General features: G+C 47.5%; 1 pseudogene; it reads left to right on the top strand.

Moving 5' to 3' along the window:
* Positions 1–4,493: 4,493 nt before the first annotated feature.
* LOC147090066 (uncharacterized) overlaps positions 4,494–19,833 on the top strand; it is a 66,360-nt pseudogene continuing 51,020 nt past the window's right edge.

Raw genomic sequence — 19,833 nt, 5'->3', positions numbered from 1 at the left:
GGCATAGAGGAGGAATTTAACCTTGGATTCATATAGGGTGAGGCCGGGTGCTGTAGATTGTTCAAGTAGTTTTGCCAATCCATTAATGTAAATATTAAAGAGTGTCAGTGAGATTGGCGAGCCCTGCGTCACCCCCCGCCCCTGTGGGAAGTATTTTGTTTGTTTGTCTCCAATTTTAACTGCACATTTATTGTTTGTATACATTGATTTAATTACATCATATGTTTTCCCTCCTACCCCGCTTTCGATAAGTTTCAGGAATAAACCGTCATGCCAGATGGAGTCGAAAGCCTTCTGGAAATCTACAAAGCATGCGTAGATTTTGCTTTTGTTATGGTGAACGTGTTTGTCAATTAGGGTCTGTCGGGTGAAGATATGATCGGATGTTCTATAGTTTGGCAGGAATCCAATTTGGCTTTTACTCAAGACATTGTGCTCTTCAAGGAAGTTTATAAGTCTTTTGTTTATGATGCTACAGAATACCTTCCCCAGGTTACTGTTTACACAGATGCCTCGATAGTTGTTTGGGTCGATTTTGTCCCCACTTTTGTATATGGGTGTTATGAGTCCTTTGTTCCAGATGTCAGGGAAATAACCGACACTCAGAACCAAGTTGAAGAGTTTTAGGATAGCCAGTTTCAGTTTGTCGTCTGCGTGTTTAATCATCTCGTTTAGTATGCCGTCTGTCCCACAAGCTTTTCCTGGTCGCAGGTCCTTGAGTTTTTCAAGAAGTTCTTTTTCTGTTATTATGGCGTCTAGCGGGTTTTGGTTATCTTTTATGGCCATTTCAAGCTTTTCCAGTTTTTTGCGTATTTGGTGTTGTTATGGTCCTAGTGTGTTTTTCTGGTATAATTTTTCAAAGTGGTTTACCCATGTGTCCCCATTTTGAATGGACAAATCGTCGTGTTGTTTTTTGTGTAGTGTTTTCAAGTTGTCCCAGAAACAATTCGACTCAATGGATTCCTCCATGGAGCTGAGTGTATTCTTAATAAATTGCTCTTTTTTGGTCCTGAGTGTGTTTCTGTATTGTGTTAGCGTCTGACAATAAGTAAGGCATAATTCCTCGTTTTCTGGATGTCTGTGTTTTTGGTTTGATAGTTTTCTAAGTTTTTTCCTCATGTTATGGCAATCATGGTCAAACCATTTTTCATAGTTTTTTGTTTTGGGTTTGTTCTTGCGAGCTTTCAAGTTTGCATTTGTTGCCAAATTATCAAAAATATTGTTTAGTTTACTAACTGCCCGGTTTACGCCTTCTTTATTGTGAGTGTATATGTTATCCAGAAAGGTGTCTAAGAGAGCTTGAGTTGATGCATTGCTAATTGTTTTCTGGTATTTTTCCGTGTCATTTTTGGCCCATCTGTACGATTTTTTGGTGTTGTACAGTTTACTGGGTTGTGTTTCTATGTTGTTTGTTTCTGTCTTTTTGAGAAACATAGTAATTTGGCTGTGATCTGACAGTGTTGTTTGTGGTTTGACTGTGAATGCTCTGAAAGAGGATGGGTCCAAGTCTGTAATCATATAGTCTACTGTGCTGCAGCCAAGAGGTGAGCAGTAGGTCGATCTTCCTAGGAGGTCTCCTATGAACCTACCATTGACAATGTACAGACCCAGGTTTCGACAGAGCTGTAGTAGCTGTTTACCGTTGGTATTTGACTGCTTGTCGCAGTTATGCCTGTATGGAAGGGAAGGGATGTCAAAGTGGTTATTCCCAAATACGTAATTGTTTCCCTGATTATTGGTGAAGTCTGGTTCTTCGCCCATTCTTGAATTGAGGTCCCCACAGATCAACACGTTCCCCTGGGCCTGGTATTGGATAATTTCCCCCTCCATGTTGGAGAAGGTGTCCTCTTTGAATTACGGGGAATCGATTGGAGGGATATAAAGTGCGCAAATGTAATCATCTTGGGTGTTTGAGATAATCTCCCTCTCAAGGTTGAGCCACATATGGTTTTCGCCCTTTTTTATAAATTTGATGTAATTCTTAAGTTCTGTTTTAAACCAGATCAGTATGCCTCCGGAGTCTCTGCCTTGGGTTACACTTGGTAATTTATTGGAGGGGACCACTAGCTCAGTGTACCCTTGGGGACAGCCGGTGTGTCCTTTTCCTTTATACCAAGTTTCCTGTAAAATGATAATATCTAGATCTTTAGCTTCCTCTATGAACTCTGGGGTCCTACTCTTCACTTCTCGCACTGAAGATCGTAGACCTTGGATATTCCAGGTCGAAATATATAAGGATTTAATGTTAAGTTTTATCTTTTTCTATGATAGGTTAAAGAGTGGTACGTGTTTGTCGTGTCTAAGTGTGGGGAAAAAAAAGATCACCCCAGTTGTCTACAAAAGTTAATACAATTTGGTTACCCTTTTAAAAGCCGTGATTGAATCTGCCTCCACCACCCTTTCAGGCAGTGCATTCCAGATCCTAACCACTCGCTGCATAAAATTTTTTTTCCTCATGTCGCCTTTGGTTCTTCTGCCAATCACCTTAAATCTGTGTCCTCTGGTTCTCGACCCTTCTGTCAATGGGAACAGTTTCCCTCTCTCTACTCTGTCCAGACCCCTCATGATTTTGAACACCTGTATCAAATCTCCTCTCAACCTTCTCTGCTCTGAGGAGAACCACCCCAGTTTCTCCAGTCTATCCACATAACTGAAGTCCCTCATCCCTTATCCCTGGAACTATTCTTGTAAATCTTTTCTGCACCCTCTCTCTGAGGTCTTCACATCCTTCATAAAGTGGGGTGCCCAGAATTGGACACAATACTCCAGTTGTGGCCGAACCAGTGTTTTATAAAGGTTCATCATAACCTCCTTGCTTTTGGACTCTATGCCTCTAAAGCCCAGGATCCCGTATGCTTTTTTAACCGCTTTCTCAACCTGCCCTGCCACCTTCAACGATTTGTGTACACATACCCCCAGGTCTCTCTGTTCATGCACACATTTTAGAATTGTACCCTTTAGTTTATATTGCCTCTCCTCGTTCTTCCTACCAAAATGTATCAGTTCGCACTTTTCTGCGTTAAATTTCATCTCCCACGTGTCCGCCCATTCCACCAGCCTGTCTATGTCCTCTTGAAGTCTGTCACTATCCTCCTCACTGTTCACTATACTTCCAAGTTTTTTGTCATCTGCATATTTTGAAACTGTGCCCTGTACACACAAGTCCAAGTCATTAATATATATATCAAGAAAAGCAGTGGTCCTAGTACCGACCCCTGGGGAACACCGCAGTGTACCTTCCTCCAGTCCAAAAAACAACCGTTCACCACTATTCTCTGTTTTCTGTCACTTTGCCAATTTCATATCCATGCTGCCACTGTCCCTTTTATTCCATGGGCTTCAACTTTGCTGGCAAGCCTATTATGTGGCACTTTGTCGAACGCCTTTTGGAAATCCATGTACACCACATTAACCGCATTGCCCTCATCAACCCTCTCTGTTACCTCATCAAAAAACTCAATCAGAATCAGAGCGGCCGGGCCCGGCGGATGTGCGGCCAGGGTCCCGGCACCAGGAAACCCAGGGTGCAGTGCCTCCCCCAGACAGGAGAAACCACAACTGGATCGACACAGCAGAGCCACCAATCCAGAGCCGGCTTGGATCAGGGCGGGCGCTGAATGCAGAAGTCGGTCCCTGGCCGCCTGTGTAGGTCTTTTTGTTGCTTCAGTTTGAGCTGGAGTGGAGATGGAGGAGAAGCTGCTGGGTTTAACCCCCAGTACTTCTGAGCCCAGGAGGACCCAACAATTTCCAACATGGGACTGTCAAGGGAGGTGGATTCTGGGGGAGATTAGGTTGTGAGACACTGTCCCTACAATGTAAAAGAGTATTGTTTTAGGAACAAGTATTTCTGTAGAGGCTTTTAATCCAGTTTACATATACAGATTTGTTTTAATTCATTCTTGGGATGTGGGCGTCGCTTGCAAGATCAGAATATGTTGCCAATCCCCATCTTCCCGTTGAGAAGGTGATGGTGGGCCACCTTCTTGAACCGCTGCAGTCTGTGTGGTGATGGTACTCCCACAATGCTGTTGTGTAAGGAGTTCCAGGATTTTCACCCAGTGATGATGTAGCAACGGCGATATATGTCCAAGTCAGGATGGTGTGTGACTTGGAGAACTTGGAGGTGATGGTGCTCCCATGCACCTTCTGCCTTTGTCCTTCTAGGTGCTGGAGGTTGCGGGTTTTGGAGGTTCTGTCAAAGTTCTGGCCGAGTTGCAGATGTATAAAGTCCATCTCCTTCGCCCACTCCCACTCCCACCTCTCTCTCTCTCTCCTCCCATAGAGGCCAGAGGCCCAGACCAGGTGGCAGATTCCCTTCACCGAGGGACATTAGTGAACCAATGGGATTTTATTACAATCCGGCAGCTTTCATGGTCACTTTTTTCTAGTGCCGGCCCCACAAATAACCAGATTCATTGAGCTCAATTTCACAACCTGCCTCTTCAGTGGGTTCTCTCTCACGCTCCCTGTTTTAAATTCATTTTACAGGGTATTAGAAGGGGAGGATTTGCAGACAGGAAACTCAAACCAAACATCACGTCAAGATCTGACAGTCACTCGATTCATCAGGAACTGAATATCATCGGCCTTTGAATATGGAAGCAAAAAGCACCGTTCACACCGGGGAGAGGCCGTTCACCTGCTCTGAGTGTGGGAAGGGATTCACTAATTCATCCCACCTGCTGAATCACCAGCGAGTTCACACTGATGAGAGACCTTTTAATTGCTCGGACTGTGGGAAGTGCTTTAAAAGTTCCGGGGAACTGATACACCATCAACGTGTTCACACTGACGAGATACCGTTCAGGTGCTCTCACTGCGGGACTGGGTTCAGGCAGTCATCTGACCTCACTGTCCACCAGCACTTTCACACTGGGGAGAGTCCATTCACCTGCTCCGTGTGTGGGAAGTGATTCACTAATTCATCCACCCTGCTGACACACCAGCGAGTTCACTCTGGGGAGAGGCCGTTCACCTGCTCTGAGTGTGGGAAGGGATTCACTCAGTCATCCAACCTGCTGACACACCGGCGAGTTCACACTGATGAGAGACCTTTTAACTGCCCGGACTGTGGGAAGTGCTTTAAAGGTTCCGGGGAAATGATACACCATCAACGTGTTCACACTGATGAGAGACTGTTCAGGTGCTCTCACTGCGGGACTGGGTTTAGGCAGTCATCTGACCTCACTGTACACCTGCGCAGTCACAGTGGGGAGAGGTCATTCACCTGCCCTGAGTGTGGGAAGGGATTCACTCAGTCATCCCACCTGCTGAGACACCAGCGAGTTCACACTGGGGAGAGGCCGTTCACCTGCCCTGAGTGTGGGAAGGGATTCACTCGCTCATCCCACCTCCTGACACACCAGCGGGTTCACAAGTGACTGCAGGGGTTGGATTCTGTTGTTGTTGCTGCTGTTAATCAGATCCAGGACTGAACCATGTTCATTCTGACAGGTGGGGATTGTTTCTGCTGATGTTAATAACTCCGGGAACTGGGCTGGAGTTTAATATTTTGGATATATGTCAAATAAATCAACTTTGTTTTAAACACATTATTGTAGATTTTTGTCTTTCCCACCTGAGTGTTTAGCATCACCTGGCTGGAGCTCAGAAAGGACAATCTGGGGGAGGATCGTACGGTGGGAACAGAACTCCAGCCTGGACACAGTCCTTCAGGGCCACACTGAATGGGGCAAACGGCACTTTGGTCTTTCTCGTCTCTCTTCACTGACAGCAAAGTTGCCGAGCGGGTTAATCTCGATGCGTGTGAGAAATGTGTCCCAGCCGCTCTCTGCCATGGTTCAGAGCTCCGAGGCACGGAACAGAAGGCTCCTTTAGGAATGTACCCCAGTGCTTTTTTTTAATGGCCTTATTAACCTGTGTTGCTACTTTTAGTGATTTGTGTATCTGTATCCCTGGATCCCTCTGCTCCTCCAGTCCATTTAGACTCTTAGGGGGAAATTCGGTGGCGCCCCCTTTGGGTCGCTAACGTCGCCGGGGCTAATTTTAGCCCCCTGAAAAAGTTAGCGCCCCTGCGCATTAAATTCAGTGGTAGCGTCCCAAGCAGGAGGTGGGGTGCTACTGGAAGCGCTCCCCTCCCTCTTGAGGCGCTACCAGTGAATTTCACGGCGTTTTGCGTAACAGCGCCACGCCCATCGGCAGATAGCACTGCGTCATAGCAGACCTCCCTCCCTGATTAAAGGGGAGGGGCCTAGCACTGCGCACACCGGGGCCCTGCTGGACCACCGGGGAGCGGGGTGTCAGATCAAGAGGAGCGCCGGGCTGAGCGATCGCAGTTGACACCCCGAAGAAGAAAGGGGAAGGGGGCAGGTGCTGGCAGTTGGCCAAAATAAAAAGTTGCCGCCCGACACCTGCCCTTTAAGTTGTGTCACCTCGGCTGCAGGAACGACCCCTGACCCTGTCGGACATATCGTCCGGCGATAGGTCAGGGGTCACAACCCAGGAAATGCAGTGGATGTTGTGTCGATGGATTGTCTGAAGGTGTTTGATAAGGTGCCGGACAGGAGGCTTGTTGATCTAATTGAGGCTCACGGTATTAAAGGGAGTGGGGCAGCGTGGATAGGAAGTTGGGTAAAGGGCAGAAAACAGAGAGTCGTGGTTATTGGATGTTCTTCAGACTGGAGGGATGTAAACAGCGGTGTCCCCAGGGTCAGTGTTGGCACCATTGCTCTTCTCAATATAACTGAATGAGCTGGGCTTGTGTTTATGGGGCACAAGGTCAAATTCACCAGATGAGGCTGAAAGAGGGAGCATGGCCACCTGTGAAGAGGACTGTAATTGACTTCAGTGTGAATATACAGGTTTGTATATGGGGCGGGTAGATGTCAAATTAAATTTCATGCTAAGAAATATGAGTTGATAAGAACATAAAACGTAGGAGCAGGAGTCGGTCATTCGGCCCCTCGAGCCTGCTCTGCATTTCAACAAGATCATGGCTGATCTGATCTTGGCCTCAACTCCACTTCCCTGCCCGCTCCCCATAACCCTTGACTCCCTTATCGTTCAAGAATCTGTCTATCTCCACCTTAAACACACTCAATGACCCAACCTCCACAGCTCTCTGGGGAAGAGAATTCCACAGATTCATGACCCTCTGAGAGAAGAAATTCCTCCTCATTCCGATTTAAATGGGTGCCCCCTTATTTTGAAATTATGGCCCCTAGTTCTAGATTTCCCCACGAGGGGAAACATCCTCTCAGCATCTACCCTGTCGAGCCCCCTCAGAATCTTATATGTTTCAATAAGATCACCTCTCATTCTTCTAAACTCCAGTGAGTACAGGCCCAACCTGCTCAACCTCTCCTCATAAGACAACCTCCTCATCTCCAGAATTAACCTACTGAACCTTCTCTGAACTGCCTCCAATGCAAGTATATCCTTCCTTCAATAAGAGACCAAAACTGTATGCCATAAGGCAGGATCTGGCCAAAGTGGATCGGGATAAGCTACTTGAAGGAAAATCCACATCAGAGCAATGGGAGTCTTTCAGAAAGGAAATAGAGAGAGTACAACGCCAACATGTTCCCGTAAAGGTCAAGGGTGGGACCAACAAGCACAGGGAACCCTGGATATCAAGAGATATACAAGAATGGATTAGGGGGAAAAAAGGAGGCTTTTGGCAGATACAAAGGAGTAAAAACAGTGGAAGCTCTAGAGGAGTATAGAAAGTGCAGGGGGGTACTTAAAAAAGAAATTAGGAGAGCGAAGAAGGGGCATGAAAAAACACTGGTGGGCAAAATAAAGGAAAATCCCAAGGTGTTTTATAAGTATATTAAGGGCAAGAGGATAACCAGGGAAAGAGTAGGGCCCATTAGGGACCAAAGTGGCAATCTGTGTGTAGAGCCGGAAGATGTGGGTGAGGTTTTAAATGAATATTTTGCCTCTGTGTTCACTATGGAGAAGGACAATGTAGGTATAGAAATCAGGCAGGGGGATTGTGATATACTTGAACAAATTAGTATTGAGAGGGAGGAGGTACTAGCGGTTTTAGTGGGCTTAAAAGTGGATAAATCCCCAGGCCCAGAAGAAATGTATCCCAGGCTGCTGTGTGAGGCAAGGGAGGAGATTGCAGGGGCTCTGACACAAATGTTCATAACCTCTCTGACCACAATGGAGGTGCCAGAGGACTGGAGGACAGCTAACGTAGTACCATTATTCAAGAAGGGTAGTAGGGATAAACCAGATAATTACAAGCCAGTGAGCTTAACATCAGTGGTAGGGAAATTATTGGAAAAAATTCTGAGGGACAGAATTAGTCCCCACTTGGAAGGACAAGGATTAATCAAGGATAGTCAGCATGGCTTTGTTAGGGGGAGATCGTGTCTAACCAATTTGATTGAATTTTTCGAGGGAGTGACTAGGTGTGTGGATGAGGGTAGTGCAGTTGATGTAGTCTATATGGACTTCAGTAAGGCTTTTGACAAAGTCCCGCATGGGAGACTGGTCAAGAAGGTAAGAGCCCATGGGATCCAGGGCAATTTGGCACATTGGATCCAAAATTGGCTTAATGGCAGGAGGCAGAGGGTGATGGTTGAAGGTTGTTTTGTGACTGGAAGCCTGTGTCCAGTGGTGTACTGCAGAGATCGGTGCTGGGTCCTTTGCTGTTTGTAGTGTACATTAATGATTTAGATATGAATGTAGGAGGTATGATCAGTAAGTTTGCAGATGACACGAAAATTGGTGGAGTGGTAAATAGTGAGGAGGGAAGCCTTAGGCTACAGGATGATATAGATGGGTTGGTGAGATGGGCAGAACAGTGGCAAATGGACTTTAACCCCGAAAAGTGTGAGGTGATGCATTTTGGGAGGACTAACAAAGCAAGGGAATACACAATGAATGGTAGGATCCTAGGAAGGACAGAGGATCAGAGGGACCTTGGTGTGCATGTACATAGATCCCTGAAGGCAGCAGGACAGGTAGATAAGGTGGATAAGAAGGCATATGGGCTACTTGCCTTCATTAGCCGGGGCATAGAACCTAAGAGCAGGGAGATTATGATGGAGCTGTACAAAACACTAGTTAGGCCACAGCTGGAATACTGTGTGCAGTTCTGGTCACCACTCTATAGGAAGGATGTGATTGCATTGGAGAGGGTGCAGAGGAGATTCACCAGGATGTTACCTGGGATGGAGCGCTTCAGCTATGAAGAGAGACTGGACAGGCTGGGGTTGTTTTCCTTAGAGCAGAGAAGGCTGAGGGGGGACCTGATTGAGGTGTACAAAATTATGAGGGGCATAGATAGGGTAGATAGAAAGGAACTTTTCCCCTTAGTAGAGGGGTCAATAACAAGGGGGCATAATTTCAAGGTAAGGGGCAGGAGGCTTAAAGGGGATATGAGGAAAAACTTTTTCACCCAGAGGGTGGTTGGAATCTGGAACTCACTGCCTGAAAGGGTGGTAGAGGCAGGAACCCTCACAACATTCAAGAAGCATTTAGATGAGCACTTGAAACGCCATAGCATACAAGGCTACGGACCAAGTGCTGGAAAATGGGATTAGAATAGACAGGGCTTGATGGCCGGCGCAGACACGATGGGCCGAAGGGCCTCTTTCTGTGCTGTATAACTCTATGACTCTAACTCTGAGCTGAAGTTCCTCGAACTGCAGACACTTCTGGTTGCCACACTTTAGGAAGGATGTGAAGGCCCTTGAGAGGGTGCAGAGGAGATTTACCAGAATGGTTCCGGGGATGGGGGACCTTAGCTACAAGGACAGGTTGGAGAAGCTGGATTTGTTTTCATTAGGGCAAAGGAGGTTGCGAGGTGATTTGATCGAGGTGTACAAGATTATGACCAGTTTGGATAGGCTAGACGGGGAAAGGCTGTTCCCACTAGTTGATGGTACAAGGACTAGGGGGACACAGATTTAAGGTTTTGGGCAAGAGATACAGGGGGGGTGTGAGGAAAAACTTTTTTACGCAGCGAGTGGTGAGGACCTGGAACTCACTGCTGACGGAAGTGGTGGAAGTGGAGACACTCAATGTTTTCAAGGGGAGACTGGATAGGCACTTGAGGGAAATAAACTTGCAGGGCTACGGGGATAGAGCGGGGGAATGGGACTGACTGGATTGCTCGACAGAGAGCTGGCACGGACTCGATGGGCCGAATGGCCTCCTTCTGTGCCTCTATGTGGTTGCTGTGGATCACACTGGGGTCCACCAGCTCCCACATGCTACAGCTGCAACACATCACCTGCCCCGCCATCTCTATTGTATTTTCTTTAACTAATTCGGTTTTCAAGTTTTGAAATACCCAATTCTCTATTAATAGTTTTTAATCTAGGTGATACATTTAGTGTTATGCTTTAGGTCTTTACTGTAACTTAGCCCACAGTCCTAACTTGTACTTCTCGCAATCTAGTATACTGTATTCGCTGCTCACGATGTGGTCTCCTCTACATTGGGGAGACCAAACGCAGATTGGGTGACCGCTTTGCGGATCACCTCCATTCAGTCCGTAAGGGTGACCCCGAGCTTCCGGTCGCCTGTCACTTTAATTCACCGCTCCATTCCCACTCGGACCTCACCGTCCTTGGCCTCTTGTATTGTTCCACGGAAGCTCAATGTAAACTCGAGGAACAGCACCTCATCTTCCGATTAGGCAGTCTGCAGCCTTCCGGACTGTTGTGGGGAAAATAAATTCAAATCTAAACCGTGTAAAAGTAAAAAGATGCAGTTTATTATCAGAGCTCTGGGAGAAGAGTCTCAGACCCCGCGGTCTGTGCGCGCACCTTCTCATTCTCTCTTGGTTGGTACAGCTTTTTATTCTATTTTCATCCAATCACATTGTATTACAATAATCACCTGATCACAAATGGATTCTTTTCAGTATTAATAAAGGTTAGTTACATCTTACTATGCCTTTGGTTACAGGTCAAATTCCCATGACCCCTATATTCTGCTGTGTCTACAATTTTTAGCTAAAGCAGCATATTCCTTATTGCTTACGCAAAACGCACATATTCTGTCTGGTCCCACAACTGCGTCTTATCTTGGTTTTTCGAAGCTTCTCACATTGTTCTTTGTTTAGTTTCGCCTCTTTACGTAAGTCAATTTTTATTGTGATATTTCTTATCTTATTCACTTTCACATGACCCCACTCCTTTGTTCTGAGTTTAATTTTGCTGGCATCACTTAATTAGTGGTCACCTCGGCTGTCCGAATTCTGAGAGGGTTCAATTTAACCCCTTCAATACAATAGCTAATTAATCCTCCCCTGCAATGATTCTGGCGGTTAGGCCCTCGTGACCCTTCCTGGTCTGCAACACTGGGCTGCAGGTCATAGGTTACAGTATCAACAACTGGTTTGTAACTGAGCCCATTCTTTCTGTTCTGTTTCTTATCTCTGCCACCTGTGTTATGACGTCTGGTTCTACAGGCTGCCAGACCATAGTTGCTAGGCTGAGGTTTCTTTAATAATCTACGCAAGCCATTTTGTTTCTTTATGTTACTAGTTTAAGTTTATTAAATCTTTCTCACACTTCAGCATTAGCTGTGTGTAGCTTGGTGGCTGTGCCTTATCTTATTCTTGTAAGGCTCCATTGTATAAAGTCCTTGAGCTGGGCAGACATTTTATCATCACCTGGCTTCTCCTCAGCTCTTAGTGATTTCGCACATGACCCCTTTCTCTTTCCTTTGTAATTTGTTTGCTTTGCATTTTAAACACTGAGAGGATTTGCTTTTAACCCTTTCACGGACTCAATATTGAGTTCAACAATTTCAGATCATAACCTCGGCCCCTATTTCATTTTTTCTTGTAATTTTTCCACTCCTTTCCCCCCCCCCCCACCCTTTCCTTTTGTTTCTCACACCTGGCAGCTATCCCTTGCCCTGCCAGTACACTTCGCACCTAATCTCAGCCTATTACCATCTCATCTAGCTTCGTATACCTTTTATTGTCTCTTTTTTACTTCTTTTGTTTCTTTTATTCTTTTGTCCGATCGCAGCCCTGCCTCCGATCCATCTTTTCTTTCCAGTTTTGAAGAAGGGTTCGACCCGAAACGTCAACTCAAATTTCTGTCCACGGATGTTGCCTGACCTGCTGAGTTTTTCCAGCATTTTCTGTTGTTATTTCGGATTTCCAACATCCGCATTATTTTGCTATCGTACTAATTAAACCCTAGTTGTTTATATTTTTTTAATGTATCAAGCAGCACCTCTTACCCCCACCTCATCGAATTTGCCTACTTACCCAATTCCCGAGTTAAGCACTCTGTAGAAGCAGTACTCCGTAGAACTGGACTCCGTGCTACTTACCTCCCAAACATTTCTCCTTCCACACTCAAAATGCAGATGAATTTCAGGTCCTGATGAATGGAGTGACTCTCTGAGATCTTGATGTGAAGTTTGGTTTGAGTTTCCCCGTCTGTCAATCCTGCCCTTCTCACAGCCTGTGAAAGGAGTTTACAAAAGCCATCACTGAGTGTCCAGGACAGAAATTGACAACATTCTCTCCTCCTGCTCCCTGGCCCAAGGGGGCTGTGCATGCACCCCGCTGCACACTCGGCCTCTCAAGATGGCGGCTGTTGAGCCGGGCCTGTCACCGGGAGAAAGCCCTGCAGCCGCCGCCCCACTCGGGGCAAACGCGGGACCCGTAGGTTCTTATTTGGGGGCTTGAGGCCTACACCGGGTGTTTATAAAGCCTCCCCGCCGGTTCCATTGCTCCCCTGCGCCCCTCCACCTCCCCGCTCCGGAATCTTCTCTCCGCCTTCTGCCGCCATCACCCGACTGGCGGCACTGACTGCGCATGCGCGGGACCCGCCCTGCCCCCATGCCTTGCCTGTGCACCAGGCCCCTGCAGCATTGATAGGGCCTATTCTGCCGCGTGGAGCATTCTGGGTAACAGCCACCGTCATTGTCTAGGGCGGCTGAGGAGCGCAGAGATACATTTAGAGCAAGCAATAGAAGGAGGAGGAGAAAATCAATGAAAGTTGATTCTTGTGATTTCAGACACTGGGATGAGCCGCACGGTGTCCATTGGAGCAATGCTCAGATAGACTCAGCGCACGGGCATCTAGCACAATTTTAGAAAGGGTTAGAAGATTCGATTAAATTGTTATAGTTTATTATTCTATTAAAAAAATTAAGTGGATGATTAGCATGGGTTAGATACAGATTAAGACTCCCTCCGCACTGTCCCATTACACACTCCCAGGACAGGTACAGCAGGGATGAGATACAGAACACAGATACAGAATACAGCTCCCTCTACATTCATGGGATGTGGGCGTCGCTGGCAAGGCCAGCATTTATTGCCCATCCCTAATTGCCCTTGAGCAGGTGGTGGTGAGCCACCTTCTTGAACCGCTGCAGTCCTTGTGGTGAAGGTACTCCCACAGTGCTGTTAGGGAGGAAGTTCCAGCATTTTGATCCAGTGACGATGAAGGATCAGCGATATATTTCCAAGTCAGGATGGTGTGTGACTTGGAGGGGAACTTGCAGGTGGTGGTGTTCCCATGCGCCTGCTGTGCTTGTCCTTCTCGGTGGAAGAGGTCGCGGGTTTGGGAGGTGCTGCCGAAGAAGTATTGGCGAGTTGCTGCAGTGCATCTTGTAGATGGTACACACTGCAGCCACGGTACGCCGGTGGTGGAGGGAGTGAATGTTTAAGGTGGTGGATGGGGTGCTAATCCAGCGGGCTGCTTTGTCCTGGATGGTGTCGAGCTTCTTGAGTCTTGTTGGAGCTGCACTCATCCAGGCAAGTGGAGAGTATTCCATCACACTCCTTACTTGTGCCTTGTAAATGGTGGAAAGGCTTTGCGGAGTCAGGAGGTGAGACAGTTGCCACAGGATACCCAACCTCTGACCTTTGGAATTCTCTCCCCGAGAGAGCTGTGGAGGCTGGGTCATTGATGTGTTTAAGGTGGAGATAGACAGATTTTTGAACGATAAGGGAGTCAAGGGTTATGGGGAGCGGGCAGGGAAGTGGAGTTGAGGCCAAGATCAGATCAGCCATGACCTTATTGAATGGCGGAGCAGGCTCGAGGGGCCAAATGACCAACTCCTGCTCCTACGTCTTAGGTTCCTGTTTCTCGCATCAGCTCTGGCCGCCGCGCTGAGTTGTGGCTGAGCCCACGCCTGCGCCCCATGGCCCCGCCCTCTCCTGCTCCACAGGCGCCTGTCCCGCACCGCGCTTGCTCAGCACACACCCTGGGCCCCTGTCAATCATCCTCCCCCCGCACTTGCACGCTGGGCCCCTGAGCTCCAGGCTGCCGTGCGGGGCTTTCTTTGTAAAGTCGGTGTTGGTGAAGAGCCACAATCAGTGGGGGAAAGTGAGTTTTGCGAGGGGGCGGAGTGAACCGCAGCACGTGATCATGGGGCCTGTGACTGACGGGAGCTCTGACCAATAGGAAGAGCGCGGGCGGAGCCGACTGGCAGCCTGGTCCTCCAACCAATGGCGGCGTGGCAAGGGGGAGGGGCCTCCTCTCTAGCTCAGGTGCGCTGGGGCCGATTGTGACGCGCTGTCCCCAGGTGAGAGCAGCTCAGTCAGCACAGAGCTGGGGCTGGAATCTGGGAGAGGGGCCGCAGGCAGCACAGAGCTGGGGCTGGAATCTGGGAGAGGGGCCGCAGGCAGCACAGAGCTGGGGCTGGAATCTGGGAGAGGGGCCGCAGGCAGCACAGAGCTGGGGCTGGAATCTGGGAGAGGGGCCGCAGGCAGCACAGAGCTGGGGCTGGAATCTGGGAGAGGGGCCGCAGGCAGCACAGAGCTGGGGCTGGAATCTGGGAGCGGGGCCGCAGGCAGCACAGAGCTGGGGCTGGAATCTGGGAGCGGGGCCGCAGGCAGCACAGAGCCGGGGCTGGAATTTGGGAGAGGGGCCGCAGGCAGCACCGAGCCGGGGCTGGAATTTGGGAGAGGGGCCGCAGGCAGCGGGCCTGGCAATGGGGCAATCACTGATTGAATAATAAACAGGGGTAAGGGGACACTAACCTCACATCATATATATATTAATAAATACTTTACATCTGTTTTCACAAAAGAGAGGGACGATGCAGACATTGCAATCAGGGAGGAGGAGTGTGAAATTTAGATGAAATAAACATAGTGAGAGCGGAAATATTAAGGGGTTTAGCATATTTGAAAGTGGACAAATCCCCAGGCCCGGATGAAATGTATTCCAGACTGTTAAGAGAAGCGAGAGAGGAAATAGCAGAGGCTCTGACCATCATTTTCCAATCCTCTCTGGCTACAGGGGTGGTGCCGGAGGACTGGAGGACTGCTGACGTGGTGCCATTGATTAAAAAGGGAGAAAGGGATAGACTGAGTAATTACAGGCCAGTCAGCCTAACCTCGGTGGTGGGAACATTATTGGGAGAAATTCTGAGGGACAGGATAAATCTTCATTTAGAAAGACACGGATTAATCAGGGACAGTCAGCGTGGATTTGTTAAGGGGAGGTCGTGTCTGACTAACCTGATTGCATTTTTTGAGGAGATAAGAAGGAGGGTCGATGAGGGTAGTGTGTTTGATGTAGTCTATATGGATTTTAGCAAGGCTTTTGATAAGGTCCCACATGGCAGACTGGACATGAAAGTAAAAGCCCATGGGATCCAAGGCAAAGTGGCAAGTTGGATCCAAAATTGGCTCAGAGGCAGGAAGCAGAAGGTAATGGTCGAAGGGTGTTTTTGTGACTGGAAGGCTGTTTCCAGTGGGGTTCCGCAGGGCTCAGTACTGGGTCCTTTGCTTTTTGTGGTATATATCAATGATTTGTGTAAGAAGTCACACAACACCAGGTTATAGTCCAACAGCTTTATTTGAAATCACAAGCTTTCGGAGCGCTGCTCCTTCTTCAGGTGAAGTGGAGAAATGCATAAAGACACAGCTTATATAGTCAGAGAATCATATCAGATGTTTACAGGTAACCTTTCCAACTGCCATTTATCACACCTCAGCAGAGAGATAATCACAGCAGTCAAAGGTGTGAATGGTGTCCAAACAGGTCAGTCAGGGAAACATTACATCAAAGAACAATGAGGTGGGGTCACAAGGGGTCAAATATTGCAGATGCTGGGGTCTGTATGAAAAACAAAAAAACAGACAAAAAACATTTTTTTTGGCTGGAAATCACAGCAGGTCCGGCCGCATCTGTGTAGAGAGAACAAGCCAATGTCGACTCGAGTCTGGATGACCCTGCATCAGGTGGTGTTACATGTAGCATGACATGAACCCAAGATCTCGGTTGAGGCCGTCCTCATGAGTGCGGAACTTGGCTATCAGTTTCTGCTCGAGCAAGTTCCGCACTCATGAGGACGGCCTCAACCGAGATCTTGGGTTCATGTCACGCTACATGTAACCCCACCTGATGCAGGGTCATCCAGACTCGAGTCGACATTGGCTTGTTCTCTCTACACAGATGCGGCCGGACCTGCTGTGATTTCCAGCCAAAAAAAATGTTTTTTGTCTGTTTTTTTGTTTTTCATACAGACCCCAGCACCTGCAATATTTGACCCCTTGTGACCCCACCTCATTGTTCTTTGATGTAATGTTTCCCTGACTGACCTGTTTGGACACCATTCACACCTTTGACTGCTGTGATTATCTCTCTGCCGAGGTGTGATAAATGGCAGTTGGAAAGGTTACCTGTAAACATCTGACATGATTCTCTGACTATATAAGCTGTGTCTTTATGCATCTCTCCACTTCACCTGAAGAAGGAGCAGCGCTCCGAAAGCTTGTGATTTCAAATAAAGCTGTTGGACTATAACCTGGTGTTGTGTGACTTCTTACATTTGTCCACCCCAGTCCAACTCCGGCATCTCCACACCATCAATGATTTGTGGACTTGAATGTAGGAAGTATGATTAAGAAGTTTGCAGATGATGCAAAAGTTGGCCGTGTGGTTGATAATGAAGAAGAAAGCTGCAGACTGCAGGAAGATATCAATGGACTGGCCAGGTGGGCAGAACAGTGGCAAATGGAATTCAATCCGGAGAAGTGTGAGGTAATGCATTTGTGGAGGGCTAACAAGGCAAGGGAATACACATTAAATGGTGGGACACTGAGAAGTGCAGAGGATCAGAGGGACCTTGGAGTGCATGTCCACAGATCCCTGAAGGTAGCAGGACAGGTAGATAAGGTGGTTAAGAAGGCATACGGGATACTTGCCTTTATTAGCCGAGGCATAGAATATAAGAGCAGGGAGGTTATGCTTGAACTGTATAAAACACTAGTTAGGCCACAGCTAGAGTACTGCGTGCAGTTCTGGTCACCACATTACAGGAAAGATGTGATTGCACTAGAGAGGGTGCAGAGGAGATTTACGAGGATGTTGCCTAGGCTGGGGAATTTTAGCTATGAGGAAAGATTGGATAGGCTGGGGTTGTTTTCTTTGCAACAGAGAAGGCTGAGGGGAGACTTAATTGAGGTGTATAAAATTATGAGGGGCCTAGATAGAGTGGATAGGAAGGACCTATTTCCCTTAGCAGAAAGGTCAATAACCAGGGGACACAGATTTAAAGTAATTGGTCGGAAGTTTAGAGAGGATTTGAGGAGAAATGGTTTCACCCAGAGGGTGGTGAGGGTCTGGAACTCCTGCCTGAAAGGGTGGTGGAGGCAGAGACCCTCATCACATTTAAAAAGTACTTGGATATGCACTTGAAGTGCTGTAACCTACAGGGCTATGGACCAAGTGCTGGAAAGTGGGATTAGGCTGGATAGCTCTTTGTCGGCCGGCACGGACAAGATGGGCCGAATGGCCTCCTTCTGTGCTGTAAATTTCTATGATTCTATGATTCATTGATCATCCCATTCCCAAGCTGCCTCTGTGTTAACACCTCAGACGAGCCGTCCCATGTAGGGTGACTCCCTCAACCTGTTCTCCCGGTTACAGAAGCAGTTTGTCTCTCTCAGGAATGCCCAAGGCTCTGTTGTCTGTGCACCAACTCACTCGTGACCTCACATGTTGCAACAAGTCTGCTGCCTGAGCAGTTTGCAGTGTTATTAGGTCTGTGGGTCTCTTAGCAACCACCTCCCTTATCTAGGCAAAGGGCTCATCTCCTGACTTTGGGTGTTATCATTCCAAACTTCAGCATTCTCTGTCTTTTAGCATCAATCTGTCTGTGTCCACCCAGTGACAACACTGAGCTCCTCCCTCCAACCACTGACACTCACCCTCTTGCTGAGAAAGACTTGCATTTATATAGTGCCTTTCACAACCTCAGGATGTTCCAGAGCGCTTTACAGCCAATGAAGAACTTCTGAAGTGTAGTCACTGTTGTAATGTAGGAAACACGGCAGCCAATTGGTGCACAGCAAGCTCCCACAAACATACAATGCGACAATGACCAGATAATCTATTTCAGTGATGTTGATTGAGGGATAAATATTGGCCCCAGGACACCGGGGAGAACTCCCCTGCTCTTCTTCAATGTAGTGCCATGGGATCTTTTACATCCACCTGAAAGAGCAGACGGGGCCTCGGTTTAACATCTCATCCGAAAGACGGCACCTCTGACAGTGCAGCACTCTCTCAGTACTGGAGTGTCGGCCTAGATTTTTATGCTCAAGTCTCTGGACTGGGACTTGAACCCACGACCTTCTGACTCAGAGTTGAGAGTGCTGCCCACTGAGCTAAAGTGCCTGGAGCTAAGCCAGCTGGGATACTTGACATAGGATTACATTGGATATACGGCACAGAAACAGGCCATTCGGCCCAACCAGTCCATGCCGGTGTTTATGCTCCACTCGAGCCTCCTCCCGTCTTTCCTCATCTAAATCTATCAGCGTAACCCTCGATTCCCTTCTCCCTCATGTGCTTGTCTAGCCTCCCCTTAAATGCATCGATACTATTTGCTTCAACCACTCCCTGTGGCAGCGAGTTCCACATTCTCACCACTCTCTGGGTAAAGAAGTTTCTTCTGAATTCCCTATTGGATTTCTTGGTGACTATCTTATATTGAGGCCTCTAGTTATGCTCTTCCCCACAAGTGGAAACATTCTCTCTGTATCCACTCTATCAAAATGTTTCATAATTTTAAAGATCTCTATTAGGTCACCCCTCAGCCTTCTGTTTTCAAGAGAAAAGAGACCCAGCCTGTTCATCCTTTCCTGATATGTATACCCTCGCATTTCTGGTATCATCCTTGTAAATCTTCTCTGCACCCTCTCCAGTGCCTCTATATCCTTTTTATAATATGGCGACCAGAACTGTACGCAGTACTCCAAGTGTAGTCTAACCAAGGTTCGATACAGGTTTAGCATAACTTCACTACTTTTCAATTCTATCCCTCTCGAAATAAACCCTAGTGCTTGGTTTGCTTTTTTATGGCTTTGCTAACTTGTGTCGCAACTTTTAGTAATTTGTGTATTTGTACTCCACGATCCCTTTGTTCCTCTACCCCACCTAGACTCGCACCCTCCCAGTGATAAGTGACCTCCCCATTCTTCCTACCAAAATGTAATACATCACATTTATCTGTTCATCCTTGGGCACTCTGCAAAAACGCTGAAATGTTTAATAATGAAATCAGGGAGTCAAAAAGCTCAGGTGAGGCAGTTTAAAAAGACAGTCCCTGACCAGAGATTGCTGGATGCTGACACTCGGTGCTCACGAGGATAGAATGTCCCATTCCCCAGGCACAGACATCCAGCACCTCGATCACAGCAACAATTCACAAAACACTGGCAATATAACTTGGAGCAGAGACGGTTAAGTGGAGCTGTGATCGAGGTGCTCAAAATTATGAGGGGCTTTGATCGAGCAAACAAGGAGAAACTGTTGTCACTGGCAGGAGGGTCGGTAACGAGAGGACACAGATTTCAGATCTGTGCAAAAGAATCGAGAGAGGAAATGAGGAGACTTTTTTTACACAGCGAATTGTGAT

Source organism: Somniosus microcephalus, unplaced genomic scaffold (genome assembly GCF_052327205.1).
Source record: "Somniosus microcephalus isolate GS21.2 unplaced genomic scaffold, FLI_Smic_1.0 unresolved_chr4, whole genome shotgun sequence".
NCBI classification, from domain to species: domain Eukaryota; kingdom Metazoa; phylum Chordata; class Chondrichthyes; order Squaliformes; family Somniosidae; genus Somniosus; species Somniosus microcephalus.
Note: the sequence above shows the minus strand (reverse complement) of the source record. Positions and strands in the feature narration are given on the sequence as shown.